Raw genomic sequence first — 27,709 nt, forward strand, 5'->3', positions numbered from 1 at the left:
AGATTCCCCCACGATGCTCTAATTCTGGGATGTAACTTGCACAGTCTTCACGAGTAGCATCAGCAGCAAAAGAAAATAATTTCATTTCCAAATCCTAATCGATCTATATTTTGAACTGACATTTAGGAAAGCTGCCTTTTAATATGTAAATTTGTTTCGTATGAGATTCTCTTGGAAAAAAAAAAAACACCAAATCTCCAAAATCTTTAACAGCAATTTTAAAAAGTATAATACATTTATAATTTTTCTTATTAGAGGAAGTTACACCAGATTTCTCAAGATATAGAATTTCTTATTGGAGAAGTACAATGCAGTGGAAGTCACTGGCATACTGGCGGGGCTAAAAAGAAGTTAAGGTTACTAATGGTTACAGATTTAATCTCTTGAAAGAGAACACCTGAGATCAGACCCTGATTACTCATTGCATGATCATCTTGAGCAAGGTCATTAACTCTGAACCTCAATTTCCTCCACCATACAGTGGGAATAGTGCCCACATCAAAGAGTTATCATGAATATTAAAATTAAAATAAAAAAATAATAGTGCATACCACTAACTCCAGTAAGGATGGCCATCATAAATAAATCAAAAAACAACAGATGCTGGCATGGGTGTAGAGAAAAGGGTATGCTTCTACACTATTGGTGGGAGTGCAAACTAGTTCAGTCTCTATGGAAAATAGTATGACGATTCCTAAAAGAACTAGAAATTGACCTTCCATACGATCCAGCAATCCCCCTTCTGGGAATATACCTGGAGGAACATAAATCATTCTATAAAAAAGACACCTGCACATGCATGCTTATTGCCATATTATTCACAATAGCAAAAATGTAGAGACAGCCTTGCTGTCTGCCCATCAAACGTGAACTAGATAAAGAAGATGTGGTACATATACACAATGAAATATTACATGTCCATAAAGAAGGACAAAATCATGGACATCACAGTAAATTGGATGGAGTCGGGGACCATCATACCTAGTGATCTATCACAGAAACAAAGAACCGAATATCACATGTCCTGAACATGGCACCTGAACATTAATCACAATAGCACTAAGGAGAGATCAGCAGTCATGGGCCATTGCCAGGGGAGGGTGAGGATGTGACAATACAAAGGATGCCTGGTCTTAAACCAGAGCAAGTGAAGGCCAGTTGGAGACCCAAACTTCACCTGCACATAAACTGCTTATGTACCTTATCCTGACTTGCACCCCACATCTCTATAATAAATGGTATAAAAAATAAATAAAAATAATAATGCTTATAAATTATCAAACACAGTCCCTGATATATTTGAGATAAAAATAATTATTATCTATAATCCCTATCATTATTGTTATTAACTAATTAAAGAGGCTTTCAAGATTATTCATGGACAGGGCTGATTAAAATCAGAATCTTCTATCGCCTACTGACTTGATGTATGAATTTCACCAAACGATTCAGCTATAAAAGAGAAACAAGATCTATGTCTATTTTGGATCTCAAGAATTTAGATCTTAGGCATTCTTGTTATTAACACTGAACTGGCAAATAGGAGTGTGAGGCTCTTGTGTCGACTCTACAATACACTCGCTGTGGGGCTAGACAAGCCACACATCTGTTCTAGGTCTCTGTTTCTTCATTGGTAAAGATGGTTAAATCACAGCCTTCAACCTTTATCTGAGTGCTAACATTCTACGAATCTGCAACTACTGTTCCAAATGTGGCACTTGTGAGCTATAAACAATATAACTCCCCTTGCCTGTTGGACTGCACTTAAGGGTACTGAAAGTGCTAAGCGTGTGAGTATGTGACCTTCCACAGCTAAGAGATGGGTTACCCTCCTCTGTCTGCCTCCTCAAAACAGCCATTTTGTCCTGCCCTTGGCTTGCTGCCTCTCTAGTAATTTTCTGCAGCAGGCTCCATCCTTACTTATCCCAGTCAGTGAGAGGAAAATGAATTCACCCAGCAGTCCTAGGCATCCCTTCGGAGGTTGCAGGGGAAAAGCACGCCAGGCATTTCACTGTTAATTATCAGCAGCCTGGCTGCTATGGCAGCTTGCTGTGCCAATTTGAGAGATGAAGCTCTTTACACTGCTTATTAGGCTCAGCTAAATAAATATTACCCAGCATTAGTGTTGTCAAAGATACAGTCTGAATTCAGCTCCCTGGAGTGGCTGTTGGTACCCAAGCTTTTCACCGTCAATGTTTCTTCCTGTACTCCCTCCCCTCTCCATTCCATAGCTAATCTCTTTCTCTCCTCCCTAGACATTCAGCTGATTCTGACATCAGGAGACCGAAATATTATCTCTGATTTAGCTCCCTTGTTTAACGCTATCCCTTGTTTAACGCTACCTGTGCTGCTACTAGATTTAAGGGCCTCAGTATTAATTACCTCCTATTCCTGTCCTAACAGACTTCAAATTTCTCAGGCATGTATTTTGAGTTAAAATGAGTCCCCATGCCACATTCCAAAGGTGAGTTTTGAAAGAGTTAAGCCCTTTGGCTACAGTAATTGGTATAAAAGTGGGACCATGACCTCAATCAGGCCAATCATGGCCAAACAAAAATTAATTAATTCCAGGATTTGTTTAAGCTATTTGAAAAACAGAAGTTCTCTTCTTGGTTAGATATTGAACCTAGAAAATACAGTCCCCAAAAGCTACTTTCTACCATGAAGGTAGAAACTACAAAGAATGGAGCTAATATATAGTAAGTAATGGAAAGAATTAGAGAAAAGAAACCCTCACGTGACCAAAGCACCTAAGAGCCTAGATCAAGCTTTACCTGAAGCCATCACAATCTTTGGACATTTTAGTTTGAGTCATTATGCATTCTTTACTATTTAAGTATGAGTTGGGAATTCCAATGCTTTCATCTACATATTTGTATTTGTTACATGGGGTCTCTCTGATGTGCCTATTTGGAGCAAGTTTAGATGGAGTCCCACTCTTGTCTCTTCAGATCTTACTGCTGTCATGCCCGCCTACCTGAATTCTTATCCCTGAAGCCCAACTCTAGCGATTCTGCCTTAGCACAAGACTGTCCAGATGTGCTGGGTAATAAAACACCCCTCTGAGGCAGCCCTCAACCAATGATTGGCCAGAGTTGGTGGATAAATGCACAGCTTCCTTGGAATAACATTGAGATACATGTACTGTAAGGACTTTCAGAGCTCCCAGGGAGATTGAACATAGTTTGTTTGATAAAGCATCCTTCATTGCCTACCTTCTTTTCTCTGTCTTACTTTCCCTCTTCTCTGTTGGTTCATCGGCATGACCTTCTAACTAAGCTTACTTGTACTTGGGTTCAGAAAGAATTTATTAGAAAGTCACATGTACTTATAATTTTTAAAATGCATTCCACAAGGTGTCTGACTTACATGATTTCCACCTTTTCACTCCCAAATAGAATGATGATTACACAGACCATTTGGACATAGTTTCAGCTATGAATTCAAAACCTAGTAAGCCAAAGCGTTCTTTCCTGTGAGTGTTGACTAAACACAGGGTGATGTACTTGATGGAAGATTTTAGGACAGTAAGAGAAGTAAAAGCATGAACCAGCCAAGGTGTGGAGGAGGCTCATTAATCCTCAGGCTGTAGCAGTGGCAGTGTGCTGTCTAGATTCTTCCACGGAAAGTCAGAGTCACTGAGGTTATTAATTTGGTGGCCCTGAAAGATGAACAGGCATGGTTAATCTCTGGATGCACTTCTTCCCCTGTATAGTTTTTCTTCCAGATCCTAAACCCCCCACGCTAAGAAAAACATCAGACATGGGGCTTTGCCAGAAACATGCACTCCAGATGGTACCTGGAAGATGAAAAATGCACTTTTAAATAATGCACTTCCTGACATGTCTCCCTAATGGGATGTTGTCTATTATTTACGTGAAAAATGTTAAAATGCAGACTCCTTTGTTTTATTTTTATTTTGGGCATTTTAAACAAAACATTCACTTTAATACTGATGGGGAAAGGTCTACTTCTCTTCCGTCTTCCTTTCTGTCTTCCAATCCTACATCCTTGCCAAAGAACATGGATGGCCACTATGGCTTGCACTGACCCCAGTGCAACTCCATTTCATTCCTGCTGGAAAGTATAAACATGAGATAGAGGAGCCAGCACCTTCTAGATAAAATGGTCCTATTTCTTTAGTTTACCACAAAAGACAGAGAAGGCACAAAGGTCTTAGATGACAAAGCTGGACAAGCCATCTGCAGCTTCAGTTCATTCCTGTCACAGATGAGGAAACTGAGGCACAGATCAGTGTAATGCTTTGCTCAAGACTTCATAGCTATCTGGGGACAAAGTTGAGGCTGGAACTAAGGAATTTTGGCTCCATGTCCCCCTTCATACTATCCTCATCAATCCTGGTTTAAGTTTTTTGCTTGACTTGCATATTTATTTTATCTTAAACTTCACATTTCACCCCTATAAGCTATCTTGAATGTGATGTGGCATATTTATTCTCAGAAAAACCTAAGATTATGCCACTGTATTTAGTGGCCTTATCTAAATAGTTGCACTGGGAAGAAATTCTCCCACATAATGAGTTTTGTTACTGAGACATTGCAAGAAATATCCCATGGCCTTTTCTTCTCCTTTCAGCAAAAATCTGAAAAGCCAGATTTATACTGCAGAGTCAACCTGAGTCCATTTGGTTTGATGCTCATTCCTAATCCCGGACCACATTCTGGGCCTGAGCCCAGGTACTGGTATGGCCTGGAAAATGCCAGAAGCCATATGGAGCCCCCCCACCCAGGCTACCTCCTGGAATAGGCTAGATGGCACACACCAAGGAACCCACTCTCTCCAAGAGAAAGAACAGATGGCATTCCAGATATGAATATGTATAATGTAGACTGCTAAGGTTGTTAAATACGTATGTATTTTTAGGTGGATTCATGAAAATCTAGAATTTTATAACCGAAACAAAAGCCAGGCAAAGGAAACCACAAAACGTTGTTGAGAGCTGTGCATTAGTCCATGTTTTTTGGCATTGGCCTCCACAGCATACTCCAACCTCCAGAGAAACCACCGGAAAACAGTCAAGAAGAAATAAGTGAAAACTGCAGCAAAGGATGTTGACTTCAGGATTCCATGCTGTAAAACCCTGGCCAGTCCATGGATGGCAGAATTAGCACTCAGAAGAGCAAGAAGTGGGCTGAATTTCTTCTTGGATTCACCACCTCTTTCCATGGCTCTTTACTGAAAATTCTGCTCTGACCAACCCACCCCCAACTGAAACTCCTTATGCTTCAATGTGGCCACCCCAACAAGGCCTAAGGGGCACAAGAATAATGCCTTCAGTGGAATCAGTTAAGAAGATGGACTTGCATAAACCTCCAATATAAATAGTATTCTTCAGAAAGCTTTGAGCGCTTCTCCAGTATCCAGTAATAATACTATCTTTTAGGTACAGTTGTTTCCAGTTTACAGAAAACTTTGACAACCCTATAAGATACATAGAGCATAAATTGTTGCCCTCATTTTCCAGAGAAGGAAATGAAGCCTCAGTGAGGTTAAAGGACCGCTCAGGATATACAGATGGTAAGTGGTGCCATGAGACTTGAACTCAAGACCCATTGACTCTGCCCAACCATGAATCTGATTTGGTATTCACCAATTAACCAACAACCAAAAGGGCTTTCACTGGAAGAAACCTAACTGCTCTAATGAGTTAGAGTATCAGAGGGTTGGTGATAGTCCCATTATCTGGGAACATTCCAAATATAAAATCTGGATTCTTATTTATGCATCACTGATGCCAGTCCTTAACCTCTGTCTGTGTCCATGTCCTTTTAATTCCCCCTACCAGAGGAGGCTGAGTATACTCCCCTGCTCCACTAATGATGTGCATGGAAATGTGATCCGCTTTATCCAATGAAATGTTAGCAAGTGTGATGCAAGCAAAGACTGAAAATGGATTTGCTTGGATGTGTTTGCCCTCTTGTGCTCCTACTACCTGCCCACAGTAGTTCACTGGACCAAGGAAAATGTTTGGATTCATGTGCATATATCTAAACCCAACACCACTTTGTGTCCATCCAAAACCAGCCCAGGTCATCCAACTTCCAGCCAATTGCTGACATATGAGTAAGAAAAAAAAAAAAGACTGTCATATATAACTGTTGAATTTGGGGCTGATTTGTTATACAGCAATAGCTGACTGATATACTCACTAGTTTTCTTTCATTATCCTGCTTCTAATTCAATGCAAATGGAGTCTGCCCCTGGTTATTATTACTCTCTGTTTCTTTCTGGACCTCTTCTTACTTAAGTACCAGATTAGCAGGAATTTCAACATCAGGATCTACATCATCTCAGGCTTATGAAAAGCTATTATTAGGGACTAAGATGGCAGTAAAAATAAGGTAGATGAAGTTATACCCACAAAAGATAATATCATAGGTACCAGGTAAATATTTAGTGAATGGTTTAAAACTTCAAACACATAAAGATGATTTTATGGTTAAAAAGTTATAGAAAACACATTGCTACTAGACAACATTTATTATGAGCTTCTTGAAAGAGTGACCTGGTATTCAGTGTGCTAAGAAGATGGGTTACCCACTCCCTAGTGACTTATTGATGAACACGAACAATGCAGAGGCAGGCAACTGGTAGAAATTGTAGGTATTAGATAAATTGATAATAAAAGGGAAAGATTAAATGTTTTGTTTGATCTGATTTTGCCATTTCAGCTTTGCTGAATGCAGTATAATCTCCAAAGACCCAGAAAACCCAATTATTCTGTATTCCTAGAAACCTGCAACAGGCTTCCAACTATAGAAAATTGTACGCTTTTGTAGATGATTCAGAGGTTCAAATCCCTTAGTCCTTTAAGCAACTGCTCCAAGCTGGGATGAGGGAGAAGACAGTGTCAGTACTAAGCCACGCTCATAAAGAAGGGCTTGACTGAGCCAGAAACGTTGGCTCATGCCCGTAATCCCAGCACTTTGGAGGCAGAGGCAAGAGGATTGCTCGAGTCCAAGGGTTCAAAACCAGCCTGGGGTCAACTTGGTGAGACCTCATACATCAAAAAATTAGCTAGGCGTGGTGGCAAACCCCTGTGGTTCCAGCTACTTGGAAGGCTGAAGTGAAGGATTGCCTGAGCCCAGCAGGTCAAGACTGCGGTGGTTGTGAGCGGGCCACTGCACTCCAGCCGGGGTGACAGAGTGAGAATACTATTCAAAAAAAAAAAAAGGAAAGAAAGAAAGAAAAGAAGGACTTGACTGCTCATCACTTATCTGGGGGAGAGTTTCCTGGGGATGGTGGGAAGAAACCTGTGCCAAACACCTGGCTGGTAAGCACTCGATAATACTTACCAAGTGAAAGAAAGGAGGAAGACAGGAACCAGCCCTGCCCATCCTTCTATCTTTCCACTCTCTGTTTCATCTCAGCTTGATCAAATTCATTTGTCTGGCTTCCCCAGCTCTCACTGATTCCAGCCCTATGATTCAGCCATCACGAATTTGCCAGTGCGTTCACTGATCACATTTCCTCCCTAGTCCTTGGCACAGTGCTCATTACATATTTGATTTTTGATACCTGCAGATGTTTCATTTTGGCTTGCAAACCCTACCTTATTATTTCCCCAGTGGTCTGTGTTTTGTACACAGTTCCCACACTGAGTGCAGCCTCCAAAAGGGGAACTTTGGTTCTCAAGTGTATATATATTTTATCACAAGAAAAATAACTATACACACACACACTTTGTTTCTAACAGCATCATGCTGGGTCCTAGAGTATCCAGCCCTATAGTGCTTACAAAGCACTTTATTCTATACTAACTCATCTAACACAATGGTGTTCTCAGGTGAATAGGATGACCCTAACTGTTCAAATGAGGACTCAAAGTACAAAGATCATAATTGCTATAGAGAAAAAACTAAGACACAAGTCCAGTTTTCCTGTCTCTAACTCTGGGAACTATTTCTTTGCATCATGCTATTTTTAAAAAGTACTAGCACTGCTGAAATTCTTGGACATTCTTTATGATACACAACCTTATAAGAGAAAATGAATCATTGCTAAGAAAAGGAACTAGTTGGTATGGCTCAAAAATCAGCTGCAAGAGGACTGAGCCACTTAGAACACTCATTTTGCCCAAACCATCATCAGCCATCAACACATTGACACAAATCTTATGATTCTGAGTTCAGCTGGCAGGACTCACTTTTCCAAAAATAACTTCAGCCTTAATGAGTAAGACCAGCTACCTTACAGAGGCCTTGAACTTCATAAATTCGGCTTCCAGCCAAGCCCTTAAAGGTGACTAAAGAAGAAATGTCAGAGAAGACCAGAGGTTGGCACCTATTGTAAACCTCTCAACATCTATTGGAATATGCCACTTTTACAAATATTTACATCCCAAAGTAAGGGGCATTTGAACTTAAGTGAGATTGGAGGACCCTGAAAACTACATCTTGTGCAGAAGGTGTTCAGCTTACCAGCCCAGTGACCATTGTCCAATCTGATTTCATTTCAACTTCATTTCCAGATAACCAGCTTGAGTGTGAGATTGTAGAAAAGTTCTATTTCAGAGAAGGAGATGAGATAAGGGTTTAGACCATTGCCATGCCACTAAATGATTATATAAAGTTGATCAAATTCCGGGGCCTATCTCAACCCCATTCTTTTTACAAGGGTGTATTGAGCATCCACAGTGCGCCAGACACTAAGAAATGAATAGTCCACAAGAGAAAGTCCTTGCTCTCAGGGAACTCACCTTTTAGGGGTCACATGATAAGCAGATAAAGGAATACATAAGGAGAATATGAAAACAATAAGGAGCTATAGGGGATAGACAGCGAAAGTGCTGTGAACAAGATGCCATTTCAGATAGGGTGGTCTTTTGAGCAGTAAAATGAAATAAACACCTGGAAAAGAGAGATGTAGGTAGAAGGAACAGCATCCCAGAAGGCCCTGAGGTGGGGTGTGCCTGTTGGGTTCAAGGAACAGGGAGAGGGCCAGTATGACTGAAGCAGAGGGATTAAGGGGGAGAAGTGGGGAGAAGGGAAGGCAAGAAGATGAGAGACAACAAGAGCCCAATCATGGAGGGTCTTTGACGTGTGGTAACGACTTCGGACAGAAAGGCATTGGAGGGTCTGAGCAGGTGTGAGTAGAATCTGATTTAGGTGCCAGGAGTGTGACCTTGGCTGTGATGTGAAGGGAGGACAACCATTTCCTCATCTGGAAGCAAGCTGGGATGGGCTAGAGAGACAAAGAGGCTTCCCATTGTCCCGCTATGAGCCAAGATTCCAGGTTCTCTGCTTTGGTGAAAATATCACTGCCCATCTTGATTGAAGCCCATCTAGGTCTGAGGTAGTTCTTTCATCTTAGAGGCCCGAGGCAGAACCATTCCCCCACCATTTGCTGGTGGCCAGTGACCCAGGAGCCACAGAGTCCCTCCATCCTGGCCACAGCAGGAGCTTCTGCAGCACCAGGTGACTCCCCAAATCCCCAGAGTTCAGGGCTGCTTTGCCCAGATGGACCCTTGGGTGGTTTGAGACTGAAATGAACTGAGATGCTACTTTTCATTTCCATCAGTCACTGGCCTTTATTCCCAAAAGGTCAAATGGGAAGGCCAGTGGGGTTAAAGAACTTGACCCCTACCCAGCAGAGTGATAGCTATCCTGTAGCCACTCAACGTTCTGAGATCTAATTTACTTTTTCTGGACCACCTGCTTGGTGTGATTTCATCCGAATACATCCGTTTGATATTTTTAGCGTTATAAATTACAGCTGGATCTCTACTCTCCTGCAGAAAATCAAACTAAGAGTTGGGGCAAGAGCCTTGTGTTTGAGACAGAGACTGCAAGGCGTCTGTCCCCACCTCCTTTGAAGTGAGGCCTCTCTGCGCCGCTGTGTCTCCAACGCTTCAAAAACTCCTGAGTCATTTCTCTGTTTCTGTCTCTCCCCTTTCCCCAGCAACGTTTCCGATGCAGAGGAACACCGGAGCCGGACGATCGCCTCGCTACAGCTGGGCCGGCCACCTCGCCCCCTCGGGGTGCTGCGGGCGGAAGGTCGGGGAGCCAGAGCCGGCGGCAGAGCAGAAGGCGCGGGCGCAGGGGAAGGGCTGGGGGGGAGGAGGTAAGCGGAGAGCTGGTGGGCGGAGGGAAGCTGTCTGGCCCAGCCGCAATGAGCTGGGTGGCGGTGATTTGTTCGCGGGTGCAGTCTGGGAGGCGGGGTTCCTGACTCACTGCGGCACCGGCGGCGCTGGCGACAGTGCCTCTCCCGCCCCCCTACAATCTGCTGCCGAGCCGTGGGGCGCCAGCAAGGCCTCCCCTGGGTCAGAGGCCTCCTGTGGGCCTTCCAAACAGCCTGTGTTCATTTCCGCGGGAGCCCTCGGGGCGCTGTGCTGTCACTGTATTGTCACTGTTTGTCTATTTCTACATCTGCCCTAGGAGACTGGGCTAGGGCAGAGACTTCTAATCCACCCCCTGATGAATTCGGGGCCCTTGCCTTTGGCACAATGCCCAGCGCGTCATCACAACTTGGGAGATCAGTCAGTAAACAGCAGTGGGAGGTAGGGGGAGGGCGGGGGAACTTGGGCTTCCGTATCTGCAGAAGTGCATAACACCTCCCAGCCCGTATCTGCAGAAGTGCATAACACCTCCCAGAGCAGCTTGGGAGTTAAGTCCCTAGCGGATGGGGGAACTTGGCTGGGCTGCCCTTCACACGCTGTGGACATCATCCCAAAGTGTATGCTCCTGGTAAGGCAGTGATGGTGGTCAGGAGGGAAGAAGAGGACAAGGAGGAAAGGGGGTGTCTTGCTTTAAAAAAAAAAATGAGGAGGGTCATAAACAGTAGATGAGCCCCAAACCTCCAGTTGTCCCCAAATCAGAGCAGGCTGCTGGCTCCTGCCTGCCTCACCTTACCCCCAGAGTCTGCAGAGCCTAGGAATTCCTAAGACAGTCTCTAGTACTATCTTATTTTACAGATGAGGAAACTGAGGTTAAGGGAGAAACAGAGAAAGGAAGCAAGGTTGTTGGGGTTGGGATTTTCAATCCATGTCTTTGCTGCACCCCACTGCCTTTCCCTGGACATTCTAGCTTCCCCAAAATCAAAATTGTGGGAGAAGCCCCCACAGTGTGGTTTGCCCAGGGCCTCCACCCTGGTAAGAGAAGACATGGAATTCTGGGAGCGGAGACCCAAGCAGCCAGCACCCTCTGAAGCACTTCTGGGCCTTGAGCAGCTGTCGGTGCCTGCCTGCCGAGTTGCTGGGGCATCTCTGCACACAGAGAGGTGTGTCTCCTACAGCTCCAAAAACAGATTTTGCGGTCTCATCCCCACATTTGCAGTCTCCAGTTGGCTTCTTGTGATTGGCCAGAACTTTTCCTTGCTGAAGACAGGAGGAGAAGCCAGTCCTTCAGCCAGCTGGGAGGAAACACTCTGCAGCGGCAAAGACGGGAATGGATGCCCCAACCTACACTGTTAGGGTCCCGGGTGTCAGGCGTGGGATCCACGGGCTGAGTGATGCCAGGGACCCCAAGGCTGTCTGCCATAGACCCTAGGGGAGGAGACCTCTGACAGGGCAGCTAATCTTCTGTACTTTTTGTTCTGTACTTGGGGGCAACATAGCATATTCTTTGACTTTCTGAAACAAAAGATTTCTCAAAATTTAATTTCAAAAGATGCCATCAGGACTGGCAGCTTGTGTACACAGAAGGAGGTTGCTAATAAACTTTAGATTGGGGGCAATTAGAACTTCCTGCCTACCCACCCCAATCCACTCTGAAATCTATGACACCACAATGACTCTTGATTTCCTCCAGAGCCAGAAACTCGACCCTGAGATATGCACTCCTTAAACTAACCCATAGCACTTCGAGGTATCTCCAGGGTACAGCTTAATTATCTATTAATATTTCTAACACAAGGATTCTTCTCCTTGGATATTCATTAGAAGCACCTGGAGAGTTTGAAATAATACTAATGTCCAAGCCATACCTCAGACCAAGGAAATCACTAATTCTGGAGGTGTTTTCTCAAAGTTCCGCCAGGAGACTATAATGGCAGTGAGACTCTGCGTTCATGGTAACTGCTAGTTTACCTGTCAGCATCTGTTCTCCCTTCTAGTAACAGTACCTGATGTTCCTTTGGAAACCCCACTCTCTCTGGAGCCACATGATTGAGTGATGCTAACCCCACCATCACCTCTCACTCTATGTTTTATTCGGGAGGCTAGCAAGTCACCTCTTGGCCAATTAGCATTTTTCCATTTCTCTGACAAAAATCATTGATTCAGGCGGGACAAGCGATACAAGGAAGTTCAATGAGAATCAGTCTCAAGACTTACTGAATGTATTCAGAAGGGGAAATGTCTCTTTCTGCTGTGCTTATTCAGCAGAAAACATGGGCGTCTTGGGCTCTCTGCAGCCATCGAAAGTCTACCTGTATGTTAAGGCAAAACAGGGGGAAAAGATTATTGATGGAGTGATTGAAGCCTAATTAAAACATGCCTGAAGCCAGACACCCCTCAGTAACAGAAACGCCTCCCTTTTCACTCAAACAGATTGGAGCTGAGTTTTCTATGATGTGCCCTATCATAGCAGAGTTAATCTGTTACATAACTAGATGTGACCTTGAAATGCAGAGAACAGAGTTCTGGTCTAATAGGACACCAAACAAATGAGGTTCCATGTTTGTGGGGGAAAACTTCAGGCATTTAAAAACAAGAAGGTGCTGTCTACCTTCAAAGATGGAGACTCTCAGAGGGGAGGGGTGAGGAGAATAAAGGCAGACATGTTCTACTATGTGATTTTTTTTTTTCAAAGAGCATCAAAAGCCATGGGCAGCTTGGTCTTTGCTAAATATGAGCTATCTTAAGACAGAAACAAAGAGGTTCCAGGACTAAATGTTCACCATGCCTTTTATAAGAGCCCATATAGCAAATGATATGTAGGAAGTATACAAAATCACAGACAGACCATCAAAACAATGTACTGGAGGCTTCTTGGTCAGTGGAGATCCCTGGAAAACGTGCCCCCTGTTTTATAGCCTAAGTGCAGGATGAGTGATACTTTCTGTATCTTAGATATGAAAGGTTTATCATGAGCTACTCTGAAACCCAGTAGCCAAAAAAAAAAAATGATGTATTTGGCTTGTTACTGTGCAGACCGGCAGTTTGAGTTGGGGTCTGCTGGGTGGTTCTTCTGGTCTTACCTGGGCTCTCTCATGCCTCTGTAGTCAGCTCCTGGTCAGCTACGCGGTTGTGTCTGGACTTGTCTGGCTGTTTGGTTGGAGTAATGGGGTGAGTAGTCATGCATCTCTTGTCCTAAAGTAGCCTAGCTTGGGCTTCTTCACGTGGGGAAGGCAGAGTTCTGAGGGTCAGAGAAAATGGCATAGGGTCTCTTGAGATCTAGGCTCAGAATGCACTCACCGTCATCCTGCCACATTCTACTTGTCAAAGCAAGTCAGTCACAACTCCACTTCTTTCCCAGCTTTTGTGGTGGCTGAATCTGAATAATAGGTGGAGAAAGTATAGAAGAAACAGGAGGAGAGAAGTGAGAAAATGAGATGGAAGAGCCATGTCTGGTGGGGCAGGAGAAAAAACTGAAGTGAGGCATGGAAGGAAAGGGATTTGGAGAGTGAGAAAGACCATAGGCTACATGAAAACTAGAGAGAGAAAGAAGTTTTAAAATATGCAGAGTTATGAATTGGATCTCTTTTATTTTTCTTCCAGATATGCAAGTAAAGTTTGATCTACCTCTTATTTTTATTTCTAGTGGCTACGTTGTTGTTTGTTTGTTTGTTTGTTTGTTTGTTTTATGAAACTTTTTGGCAGGCCTAGACCACATGGGAACGAAGGATTTATCTAGGGCAAGTTTAATCAAAAATCATTATGTCCCTTGGCAGGACAACCAAAGTTGGTGCCTTCATGAGCTACTTGGTCCAAATAAAGGCATCAATTTTCCTTTTCTAAAAAACAAACAAAAAACTGAACTCCACCTTTTATTCAGATTTCGTGGATTTTTCCCTAATGACATTTTTTTTCTATTCCAATATCTCAATTAGGACATCACATCACTTTTAGTTGTCATGTCTCCTTAGGCTCCTCTGGGCTGTGACAGTTTCTCAGATTGTCCTTTTCAGGATGACCACAACAGTTTTAAGGAGAGTTAATAAGACATTCTGTGGAATGTCTTTCAAACGGCTTTTCTATATTTTTTTTTTCATGATTAGAGTTGGGTTTTGGGTTCCTGGAGGAAGACCACAGAGGCAAAATGGCATTTTTAACATATCATATCAAGTGTATATACTATCAGTGTGACTTATCACTGACAATGTTAACATCGATCTTTAAGCCAATGTGGTATTAATCAGGTTTCCCCAATGCAAAATTACATTTTCTCCCTTTCCATACTGTATTCTTTGGAATCCACTTGCTAACTATAGCCCACACTTAAGCAGTGGGGAGGTCTGTCATTTACCATGGGAAATGATTTTATTTAAACTTAGAGGGGGAAGACGGATAATTCTCTGAAGAACAACAGTGCTATAAAGCATAAGAGATGAGAGTTCCTATGCTGTAAGTATGGGGGGCAGGAATATTGGTGAGTCAGAAATGGGAAAATGGGAAGTCATGTGATGATGAAAGAAATGTGTGGGAAAAGGGGGAGAAATTTTAGCGGTTGTTCTTACTGAAAAATCTTGGAAAGAGATACATAGAGAGAATACTGCTAATGTTTCCTGGGCAACTTACTGTAAGAAACCCCTGTACTGCATCTTTGAGGAAACTAGTAGTAAATATTAACATCTATCTCCAAGGCCCTAGAAGCTACACTGCTATCTGGTCCAGACAAAGAGTGATCCACAAGAGAGTCCTGTCATATTTGGTTTGCATCAGCAAACAATAAGTTGATCTGGGCCTATATGTGAAATGAAAAAAATCCATAATCCAAAAACCAGATCAAGCATATTGTTTAATTTCTTTAACCCTGTAGAATTGTCTCGTCTTTTGGTAGTAGGTTTTTGCAATGGCATCCATTAGTTCCACAGAAATTCTACATTATTTATCTGAACTTGCAAAATGTAGAGTGACTGATGGTGACATCTTTGCATTGTGTTGAAGATTGAACTCTTTTGCGAATCTTTTGTTCCTTGATTATTGCTTTTACTTATATTGGATTCCAATGTGTTTCATATTTTTTGGTCACTGCTTTTTACCTATGTCTAACCCATATAACCCATAATTGTTTTTATGTATGTTTCTACCACAGAGGAAAGATTGTTCCCCACTCAACACCTGCTAACTTTTTGGCAACTTTATGGTTGCCGTTTCCATTATACACATTTGTGTCAAAAGAGAAAGCCTCAGTAACTTATACTGAGCAATTTAATATGTTGAAACTAAATGTAGGATCCTTGTGTTTCACAAAAGATATGCAAGTTTCTGCTAGAAAAATGACTTAAGAGTTTAGGGAAGAAATAAGCATGTTCTACCAAGAAATCTGCAGTCAGCAAAACAGGGTACATGCTAAATAGGTTCTATCTTGGAAATTGCCAGGGCCCAGGGCATGTGCTGTTGGTCCATCCAAGGAGACCAGTTAAATTAACAGTCTGGAAAGCATCCACAGAGATCCTTGGCTGGAAGGCAGAAGCAGGACATGGAACAAGTGCCCCTTTCCACTACTCCTGCGCAAAGTTTCATTTTCAGCACAAGCTGCAGCAGCAGGAGATGCAACAAATCAGTCAAGCTTCATTTCATCCCACAAGTCCTCTGTGTACTAATAATGCAGGAAAACAACTCATGAATGTAAAAAGGAAAAGAAATGCTGACAGTTTTTAAAGAGCTAGTTCTAATGGTAAATCAGGGAAAGGCAAATATTCTCAGTGATTTGGACAATCATTGGCCAGTTTCCAAGTGAAATTGTGGTGCCAGATACAGTTTTTTTCTTCTTCTAATGACATTTTATGCTGTTTGTTATGTACTAATATCATTCATGTTATCAGTGACAATGAAAAAGACATTTAGCATTTGCTGCCCGTGAGCATGAAGACAGATCTTCTTTCTCCTTTGGTATTTGTTCTCACTAGCTTCTGATGCCATCATTGCTTTGAAAAGGAGCAAGTTTGTCAACCTAGGCCTCTGTTTGAGTTTTTGTCTGAAATATGTTGATCACTTAAGTCTATACTTCACAGAGGCCTCCATCTTGGTAACTCCTGGATCCCCAGCACTCCAGAGTTTTCTTCTTAAGACTACTGGAAAGTAACACCCAGTAAGCTGTTAACCTTGCATTAGAAAAATAAAATGAAGTATTCCACTTGATATTTATTATTTATTCCAATAAATAAATTTATTTTTTTCTATGTCAGTGTTCTGTTCTGGGTAGTGTGGAATACGAACCACAGAAGAAGATCATCCTCAGAGAATCCCTGTTCCCCAAACAGAAACAGTAAGATTCTTAGCCAGGAGGAGGTGCTCCTTGGGCCCAATGCAATGCTGCCCTCAATGGTCTGGATGACATTGCTCTGTGACACCAGTAGCTCCCAGCTTCAGAAATAAGCCAAGTCTCCATTGGATAAAAATGTCCACACTAGCCCATACATACCTTTATTGCTCTGGTGGTGGGTTTGGGTGCAGTATGGCCTGTACATGCCACATTTGAGTTATTCAGCTATCCTAATGTGCCTATTTGTCTGTTGATACCCTGTATCTACAGCTAATGTTCCCTTAAGTAGAAAGGGAGTGGCAGATGATAACTAAATAAAATAATAATCTCTATCATTCACTAAAGTCAGTCACATGGCCAACCCCAAATCCAAGGATTGTAGAATAGATTCCACCATAGACACTACCTCATTAGAAAAAGGAATTATGGAGTCACCTGAAATGGGATACAAGGACAAGCAAAGAATTGGGGTGAGTGATGCAACCTATCACAAACAGTTTAGCACTGTCTCTTTCAGATTAGCTCAGTCTCATTTGGGTAAGTAATTGCTTCTAGTTAATATGCACTGTAAAGATTTGATATAGTTTCTCTCAATGTATCTCACAATTTTATTTTACTTTCTAATATGATGTTTGAGTATAGTTAGAAATTTATGTTCTTACCGACATATTGTCCTCTGCTAGTTCCCAGTGCCTCCAAGTTCAGATATACCTCACCTGGCAAAAATTCTAATTTTGCTGCATCTACTGCTGATGGGTCTTATGTGATTGATAGTTCGCTCTTGCTGAATTGTCCTTCTTTTTGCATCTTGGTGATGAAACTCCTTCTCTACAACATGGCAATGATTCCCTCTCTACCTTCAACCTGAGTGGCCCACTCTGAGGCCCTCTACTACAAAATAACCACACCCTTTGTTGTGAGGAATCCCCTGATGAGATCATAAATCAGTTCCTTGAGGTCACAAGTCAGTTTCCTGGGGCATGCAGGATATTCTGAATTCCCTATAAAGCATTCTCAGCCTAAATCAGATGGCATAAGCTTTCTTGCTACTTAACCACATCATGTGTTCATTTCTATTTTGTCTTGGCTTCTTTCTTTTGGCATAGGACTCTTCTTATAGTCTTGAAATTTTTCTGGGATCTGTTTATAAAAGTGAAGGATAATTTTTCCCTGCTCTGGCATTTCTCCAAAACTATCTGGTTGTTTCTCCCACTGTATCATCTGGGATGCTTTTCACTCTAAATAACAGAAACTCTGACTCAAACTGGATTAAACAGGAAAGAAAATTACTATATCACAAAACAGGAAGTCTAGCATTAGAGTTGGCTGATTCAAGGACTCAGCAATGTCAGCTGGGACACGGGCTTTTCTGAAAGCCACGTTGTTGGCTCTGTTCCAAAGCTGGTTTCTCTGAATAGTCAGAAGTTGGCTGTAAATAGTACAGTAATACTCCCTTATCCAAGAGGAAATACATTCCAAGACCCCCAGTGGATGACTAAAACTGCTGCTAGTAGTACCAAATACTACATATGTGTTTTTTTTTCCCTATCCATACATACCTATGATAATGTTTCATTTATAAATTAGGCACAGGAAGATTGTAACAACAATAACTAATAATTAAATAAATGAATTAAGTAAAAGAACAGTTACTTAAACATATGCACTACAATACTGCAACATTTGATCTGATAACAGAGAGGGCCACAAAGGGACTAATGGCTGGTTGGCATATACAGCACAGACACAGTGCACAGTGTAAAACCTGCCAATTGCTTACTTCTGGAACTTTCCATTTGATTTTTTCAGACCATGGTTGACTGCAGGTAATTGAGACTGCAGAAAGCAAAACAAAACCTGCATAAGGAGGGGTTACTGTACTGAGAGCCTGCTTCCTCCATCACCAATGAGAAGGAGAAGGAGAAAACTGCAACCTTGTATTTAAAAGCTTCTCCTTCATTCTGATTGCGTCAACTCAGAACAAATAAGAATGGACAGAGGAATGCCATGTGCTGATTGGCTAAAGCCAGGGTCTCTGAGCCAATTGCCATCAAGGGGGTTGGGAATACCTTCATTTGCTTAGACTAGAGATTAGTTCAGTTTCTCTAGTCATGTGAACTGTGTGAAGTCAAACGAAGAGCTAATAAAAGATTCGCTCTATCAATCAGAAGTTAGACAGTTATAAAGCTTGTTGTTCAAAAATAATGTTCCCTAAAAACATCTTTCAGAAGGTTTTGTAAGTCTACTAGAAGGAAGCAGTTCACTCATTTCTGACCTCTTGCCCCTCAGTTTCTCTTTCTTTCTCTCTTTTAGTGGCAGGAAACTTCCCACTCCTTTCTATCTCATTGAAACTTCCCTTTGATATAAGCTATATTTTGTCTGCTCTGGTATATCATAAACCCTGAAACTCATGATATACCAGTGTTCAGACTCCACACATTGCTCTTAATATGTAAAGGAAGGTTTAACATTTTTTAATCTTTTTTTTTTTCATTGTCAGCAAAGACTAGCCTTCTAAACTTTAGTTTTTCACTGGACTTTAAAAAGCCCCCTTGGTAATTCAGTGAAATTCTATCTTTGTCTAGGGAGCTTCTGTCATCCCCATGAAGATATGCATACCAGTGATCAAAAGAGTAGATAGGAGCAAGGTAGCAAGACAAACAGGAAATGCAGAATACACTGGAAAAATGCAGCGAAAAGAAAATTTATCCTCATCACACTTTTGCCTGCCTGATTTTTCCTCCAGGCATAGAGGATTAGATCCTTCAAACTCAGATGATGTCAATTCTGTCCATGTGACTGACTATTCAGTTGGCGTGCTTCCTAGCAATTGTTATAATTTGTGATTATTTATTTTCAATTATGTCTACTCATTTATTTGGTAGTTTATGGCCTATTTCCTTCCCTAGAATGTAAGCATGATGTGACATCAACTATATTGTTCATTACTTTATCCTTATCATCTAACAGAGGACCTGACACAAAATAGTCTTCCAATAGTTATTAGTAGATGAATGAATGAATGCTCTTTCTCCAAATTGAATAATATTACATAATTTAGCACTTTATATTCATTACATTTGCTGATTCTCAGAATGAGATTACTCTCTCCACCAGATAATAGTGATATCAGGATACAGAGATGTTAAGTGACTTGCTCAATGACACACAGTAAGTGTTAACTATGACTTAAACTCAGGTCTTTTTTTCAAGTTCTGTGCTATCTCCGTTTTTACCTATGTTTCAAAGTTCTTAAAGTTTATGACCTACTTCAATCAGTGGCAGTAGTAGAAAGTCCCTTCTAATCAAAGAGAACAGGGTAGCAAAGTTAAGGAGGTGGGAAACAACGGGGAGCATTCTGGGAGTATTCTGATGGTGCATTCTGGGAGCACGTTAACTTGAACTTAGCCTCATAAAATGCACAGAGAGATATGAGACGGCCTGCAGCCCACAGGTCAAGACTTTTTTTGCCTGCAAAAACTGCTACTGCCTCTAGCAATGCCCAGAACCATGTTTCCTGCCTAATCAGAGAGTCTGAACAAGGACACAGTGTTGAAATCACAAGGTAAGGGAGATTACATTGATACTCTGATGCTCCAGAAGCTATACAACTCTATCCCTGTTGAAGAACTTCTCTTTAAATAGGAAACTATAGGACCGGCATTATTTCAGAAAAACCATGTGTAAGGCTAGAGCCCACCCAACAACAGTTACTGATCTTATTCATCTCCCTGTATGTCTCTGTCTTCATATGGTATTTTCCTCTTACAAAAACAGTCATATTGGCTTAGGGAACACACTAATGACCTCATTTTAACTAGATTACAACTGCAAAGAATCTGTTTCCAAATAAGGTCACATTCAGAGATACCAGAAGTTACAACATCTACACATCCTTTTGGGGAACACAACCCACAAAAGGCTAGTTTTACTATGTCAATTTTTTTGGAGGAGAAAACCAAAACTTAGAACATCTGTATATTGTTTTAGGGAATACAATAACCCACAACAGGCTATATCCATTTTTGTGGGAAGCAAACTGAGGTGCAGCAAAACCAAGAGATTTGTGCAGTATCACTGTGGTCGATAAATGTCACGCTGGCCCCAATATTTTCCTGCCTCTCTATATCTACCTTTTGATATTACATTTCCCTGCTGTCTTTGGGCTTGGCCATGTGACTTGTTTTAGCCAATGGGACAAAACAAACATGATGCAAACAGAGGCTTTGCATTAGGGCTTGCTACTCTTGCATACCCTGGAACTCTGCTAGCATCACATGAATAAGCCCAGGCTAGCCTGTTGGGTGATGAGTGACCATATATAGAGAGCAACTCCAATCATTCCAGTGTCACAATAAAAAAAAACAAAAAATCAACCAGCACCAGCCAAGCCTCCAGCTGACCACAGATGCATGAGCAAGCCCCACCCAGACCAGGCAAGCTCAACCCAAACCAGCAATATCCATAGTTGACCCACAAATTCATGAATAATCATGAGTGAATGGTTGTTACTACAAACCCCAAAACTTAGTAGTGGTTTATTATACAGAGAAGATTAACTGATACAGTAATGTAGATGCTAAGTGGCAGAGCTGGAACTTGAATTCACTGTAAGACCTGTTTATATCACACATCTCTGAGTCAATGGAATGATGGTTTATAATTTTCCTACAGGCCATGCCATGAGTTCTCCCTGTGCCTACCAGCATGGAGTCAACATACGGAGACTCTTAATTTCATTAACTTAAATATTTTGTTCCTCTTTTTTTTTCCCCCTTCCTTTTTGGGGGCATTTCTATCCTTTAATTCTTAACAGAAATTCATGGGCTTGGGTTTTAATTGTGTGATTTCTGGCTTTGATGAGATGGACCAAACCTGTAGTGTTAGTGGGTAAGTTGTTAAGAAGTAGGAGAAAATGTGTGCTCTATAGGTGATATTACAGTCATCATGTCTGTTCTATCCCAATGGCTGAAACAAGTCACATGGCCAAGCCCAAAGTCAGCAGAGAAAGGTACTACCATCCTAGAAACTAACCAGCTGGCCAAGTATAATGTGGCATTTGCTTGCCTAAATTGTGTCCCACAGTGAATGGGGAGTTTCCTCCTTGCCCTTGTCATAGGAAAGAGGCCACTTCTAGGATCCTCAACAGACTCTTTTTCTCCCCCTCTCTCCTGCAAGCTTATGGGTGGAATGCCAGCTCTTGGAAATAGTTGAAGATATGACCAAGAAAATGATGAAAATTTAAAGTGAGACAGTTGTTTAGAGACAGGCTGACCTGGTTGTGGAAAGGTGGAAGGAGGAAGGCAGGTGTAGAAAGGAATGTGCAACTGAGTCAATTAACATATTACTAACCATCCCAAACATAGTGGCATAAAACAGCCATTTGTTATTTCTTATGAGCCTAAGTTTCACTAAAAAGTTCTGCAAATGTAGATCAGTCTTGGCTGATCTTGGCAGGGTTTGCCCAGGCATTCACATCAGATGCCAGGTTGGACATCACTTGACTTATTGAGGGTGACCTCAGTGTGGATGACTTGGCTCTGTCCCATGCATCTCTCATATCTTTTCAAAAGGCTAGCTCAGGCCTGTTCTCTTGATGGTGCCAAGGATAAAAGTGAGAAAGCCAAAATGTGCATGAATTCTTTCAATGAGTTGGCTACCTTCTCATTAACTAAACACAACTCAGAGCCAAGCTCAAAATCAGCATGAGTGGTCACCAGCCAAAGCTATGGGTAAGTAGAGGCATGGAACTCTGTGTCCTTTAATGCAATCAATCTACAATAACACGCCAATGACCATGAAGCTTAATAGAGAAATAGATTCTTAGAAGGAGGAATAACAAAATGCTTGGAGTATTTCAAGGAACTCAGCCAACAATGTGATCCCAAAATGAAAGCACACTCATGAAATAGGCACCTGGATGAGTATTTGGGTTAGAGTCTGTGGCAATCCAGTCTGCAGGTGACCCCCAGCCTGGTCCAGCATTTCTCTGCCCTCCTACTGCTTACCCAGGAACTACTTCCCTGCGTTGACTAAGCAGAAAAGAGGGAAAGCTCCTGGAAGAGACAAGGGCAGATCCAAGTAGGAGCTCAGGTTTTCTAAAGTGTGGTCTTGGGTCTCTGAATGGCTTTTGGGCAGAGGAACAGCTGAACAGTTCCATGCTTTCTGTGACTTAAATTGCCACCACCTCTTGGTTTAATCCTGTTTCTCAAATCACAGAATAAGAAATGCTCATTCTAAGAGGGAAAAAAACAGAGCAAATAATCCAAAAGTATATAAGATGAAGAATTATAGTGTGACTTCCATCCCATTCCCCTAAGAATAACCACTGCTTTCAGTTTGGGCACTTCCTTCCAGTCTTTTTTCCACACATGCACTTTTTGTCTGTGTCCTTCACACATTATTAACTATGACTTGAGCAATGATGCTAGCATTCTGTCTTCTTCCTTGTTCAACTCTTGTGCTATCCTTCTCTAACCAGAAAGATACTCCACTTGCTAATAAGTCCCACTCTAACTTTGTGAAAAATAATACTGGGAAGTCTAATGTAGAAATAAAGAAACAAAAAAGTAGGTAAGAGTGAAACAAAAGAAAAGAAAAAAAATAGAGAAATACCAGTAGGAAAAAAAAGGTAAAATTACAAAGATCTGGAAAACATTGTGGAGACCATCTGGCGCGCTATTTAATATAAAAATCTGAAGTATCTTACATCCTGAATAAATATGGATGATGGGCCTAGATGTTAGATACATTTTAGTAATTAACAGAACAAGTAGGGCCTCACACTTCCTATTTCATTCATGCTTAGTCTTATTAATTGCGCCATCTCACTTCCATAACTATCTTCTATTGAAAAGTGTATATATTTCAGCTAAGATTTTATTTGAGAACAGATGCATACGACAAAAATATAAAATGCAAAATGTGATTTAAAGAAGTTAAAACCTTATATCCACTTCTCATAAGAATATAGATTTAGATAGTGCAGGGCAGGCTTAGTGCTCCATTGTGCCAAGAACCCAAGCTTCTCTTATCTTGTTGCTTATGGCCTCCACCTTATGGCTCAATATAGCTACTGAAACTCCAATCATTAACTCAGCATTTCAACCTGAAAAGTGAAAGAAAAAGAAGGGGAGACTCTCGTTCTTAAGGAAACTGCTCACCAAGTTCACATAACACTTTTTCTGCATTGGCCAAATGTAGTCATATGACCACATCTAGCTGCAAGGAAAGTTGGGAAATGCAGTTCTTGTTCTCAGAGGAGAAGCATATGCCAAGCTAAAAACAAGGTGTTCTATCACTAAAGAAGAAAGAAAGGGGGATATTTAAGGGAAAGAAGTAATTGCAAACATGTAAAATTACCCAAATTCTTTTTCCCTCCTGAACCCTTTTGAGAAACTGAGTATATAAACACAGATGGAAACTGGGCCCTTCAAACTTCTTTTTTCTTTTTTAATTTTTTTTTTTAAAGATGTGGGGTACAATTCAGGCTTAGGTATACAAATGTTCATTATGCAGGTACCCTTGTTGATGAGGTGTGCTCCCCTCCCCCGGCGGTAGTGGCAAACATTTTTTAAATATACAATTTCCAAAGGGGTGTAGAAGGAAAATTGTCCAAGCTAAAGAATGCAGAAGATTTTAAATTATTTCAGTCCAACTGGTCTCTAGAACACCAGAGGCTATCCCAGCCCAGAGTCTTCCCCATAAAATTGTGAGGAAAAGATTTCAATTCTCCAGAGTCTGGTCCTGGGATAGGCAGTGCTCGCTCAGCCCTTCAAGGAGAAAGAGGGAAGTTAGTTCTATTCCTTGGGCATGGGAACTCATCCCTAAGCCCTGCAACAGTGGGAAGCAGAAAACCTGTCTTGAGTAGCTTCTATCTTCACGTAAGAAGTCAAGTATGCTCTCAGATGCCCAGGAGTGATACTTAGGCAGACATGGAGAGAACAGGGTAGAAAACGGAGGGTGCTCTCCACCATCACCACTTTGCTCACTCCTTTCTCAGCTGGAAACCTCTGGAGAGAGAGGAAGACATTACATGCTTGTAGCAAGTGCTCTCTCAGCCTCCCATCTCCCAACGCATAAAATGAGGACGATGGAACCTGGGATTTATGATAAGGTTTATTTGAAAAACATTTGTCAAAGTCCCTGGCATACACCTCCACTTAATGCATGCAAGCTCCTGTGTCTTCTTCCTTTTGGAATAACGTAATCTGATTGTAAGAACATGTTTCCACAGACTACATGGTGAGACATGTTTGACAAGATGTCTAGAGCTGTAGGGTGGAAACCACTAGCTACATGTGACCCGTAAGCCCTCAGAACAAGTCTATTGTACCTAGGAAACGAACTCTTAATTTTATTTAAATTTAATTCATTGCAACTTAAATTTAAAATCTGGTCCTTGATTTAAGTATTAAAAGCTGTTTAAACATATTTGGAACAATGTGGGCATGTGAATCCCATTTTTCAACTACAAATCTTAAAAAATCTAAACACAGATCAAGGATTCTCAATTAAAATTTAACATTCAAACTAAGAAGTTATATAAGTAACAAATATGTACTAGATTTCAAAAACTTACTATTTAAAAAGGAAAAGGTAAACGCACTCATTACTAAATTTTTTACATTAATGGTTTTTATATTAATTACATATTGAAAATATGTTGTCTATACTGGGTAAAATAAAATGTTATAAAATTAATTTCTCCTGTTTCTCTTGACTTTCTTGTCGTGGTAACTAGAACATTTAAAATTACATAAGTGACTTGCATTATATTTCTACTGGATAGTGTCAAGCAGAGGATAGCAAGTAATCTATTGCATTGAGTCTTCTCATCAAACTGGCTAAAGATTGTAGCCTTGTACAGACATTTCATTAATTAGCTGAGCATCCATTCTGAGCGAGGGATAAAGGAACGGTTGAATCAGAAATAAGTACACAAGCAAACATTGTAAATAAGACAATTAGAAGGAAGGAAAGAGAGTAATGAATAAGAAAATAATTGAACAGATATGGAGCTGGTTTCTTTAGATTGGGGGGAGGGCACGGCACAGACAGAGAAGCCCTCTCAGGGGAGGAAACTTTGAGTTAAGACTTGAAGGATCAAGATGAGCTAGAAGTGCAGACATCTAGAAGAGAGAAACATTTTGCAGAAGTCTTAAGTGGTTGTGCTCAAGGTCAGGTAGCTAGCTGCTGAGTGAGACTAGGATGATCTACTCGGGTTGGTCTGCCCTCAGAGTCTGTGATTTTAACCATTTGTGAGAAGTGCTCTCTGACAAAATTGTTGGCACTGACTAACTGCCTTGCTCCTGCCCCTGTGTATAGAACCTACCTCAGTATATGATTTATTGGACATTTCCCAGATAGATTCCTAACAGTAAGAATCCAAAACAACCATTTTATAGCAGTAGGTGTGTGGCGTACCTTGGAGAAAAGCATCCTTTGCTACTCCTTTCAGTCTCTTGATCTCCTGTGACCAGGACCAGTTACAAGACTGCAGAACAAGAATCAATGGAATAAGAAAATGATGGGAATAATTTCTAAGGAAAGGAGTTAAATAGGTGTATACTTCCAAAATGATGACTTAATGGGGATAGGATAACAAGTTCCAGAAATGGAAATAACCTAATGGGAAAATAATGGCAATTCTGAGAGACAAATAGGATTTAGGAGCAAAGACCTACCATTACTACAGTCCCATGGGAAATTATCAGATATGGAAAGGGAGCCATCCCTTGAGGCTTCTATAGACTGAAAAATGGATGTAATCTACCACTTTGGGTTACAGAATTTTACAGACAGAACTGATGAGGGAGCATCACCTTTTTCTCAGACTTTTTTTTTGTTTTTTGGAGACAGGGTATCCCTCCAGGCACAAATGCCTGCCTCAGTCTCCTGAGTGGCTGGAACTACAGGTGTGTACCACCATGCCTGGATAAGTTTTTATTAATATTATTATTATTATTATTTTGTAGAGACAGAGAATGACTCACTATGTTGCTCAGACTGGTCTTGAACTCATTTTCTCAGGTGATCCTCCTGCCTCAACCTCCCACAGCCCTGGGACTACAGGTATGAGCACCCCACCAGGCCTTTTCTCAAACATTGGATTTCCAGTATTTCTCTTGAACTCTAGGGGCTGCTGTAAAATTACAAATATGTGGTATGGAGCCAGTTAAGCCATAGGTGTTGTTTGTTTGTTTTTTTGTTTATGCTATGGCTAAAGAGTCCCCAAATCTGGTTAGCCTTTGCTTTATGTCATAAGAAAAGGGGGCTGAAGAAAGTCTCTACAGATACAAAAGCAGAGATTAAGAAAGGTGATCCTAGTGCCATGAAAAGTAGCCTGGAACTGAAGTGATCAGGAAGCCCAAAAAGACATTGAGATTCACAGATCTGGAGGAAAGCCAATATAGCTATGCCAAAAGAATAATTGCAATTTTAAAAATTCACTGTTGTTTAATAAGAAAAATTATGTCTAGCTCAGACCTCTTTGGAGCAGAGGCTTGTAGATCCAATTGCCCATTGCCATCCAACCATCAATAGAAATTAGAATATTTCATGGAGCAAAGCATTGAGGTTCTTAGATTTCTAGGGGAATTAACATTAATTGCTCAAACCACACTCTCCAATGTCCATTCTATCATGAAGTCCAGTTAATTCTATCTCCAAAATATATTTAGAACTTCTTTTCTTTGCTTCGTTTCCAGAATCATCACCCCAGTCCAAGCTGTCATCATCCCAAGTGACAGCAACGGCCTTTTAAATGGTGTCTTGCCTTCTCTCCTTGACCTCTTACCCTGAATCCATTCTTTGAGTGGTGTTACAGCCCACTCAGATCCAGGTGATGAGATATAGACTCCCCAAGCTCTCAGTGAAGGGAGTATCAAAGGATTTGTGGGCATTTTTTTTTTTTTTTGAATTGAGGTCTCATTATGTCATCCAGGCAGGAGTGCAGTGGCATGATCATGGCTCACCACAACCTTGACCTCCTGAACTCGGGCAATTCTTTCACTTTAGCCTCCCAAGCAGCTGGGACTACAGATGTGCACCACCCCCTTGGCTAATTTTTAAAAATTTTTTTGGAAAGATGAAGTTTTGCAATGTTGCCCAGCCTGGTCTCAAATGCCTGGGTTCAAGCAATTTTCTGTCTCAGCCTCCCAAAATGCTGGGATTATAGATGTGAGCCAACATACCCAACCATGTGGCCATTTTCTTTTAAACTGCTACAGTCACTTTTACAGAAAGGGATACCCATTGTAAATCACTTCCTTTGGCATTCTCACAGCTTCTGGTCATTTACTTTGACCAATATGCAAAAG

This window comes from Carlito syrichta, unplaced genomic scaffold (genome assembly GCF_000164805.1).
Source record: "Carlito syrichta isolate Samal-C Ts95f unplaced genomic scaffold, Tarsius_syrichta-2.0.1 Scaffold304264, whole genome shotgun sequence".
In the NCBI taxonomy this organism is placed as follows: domain Eukaryota; kingdom Metazoa; phylum Chordata; class Mammalia; order Primates; family Tarsiidae; genus Carlito; species Carlito syrichta.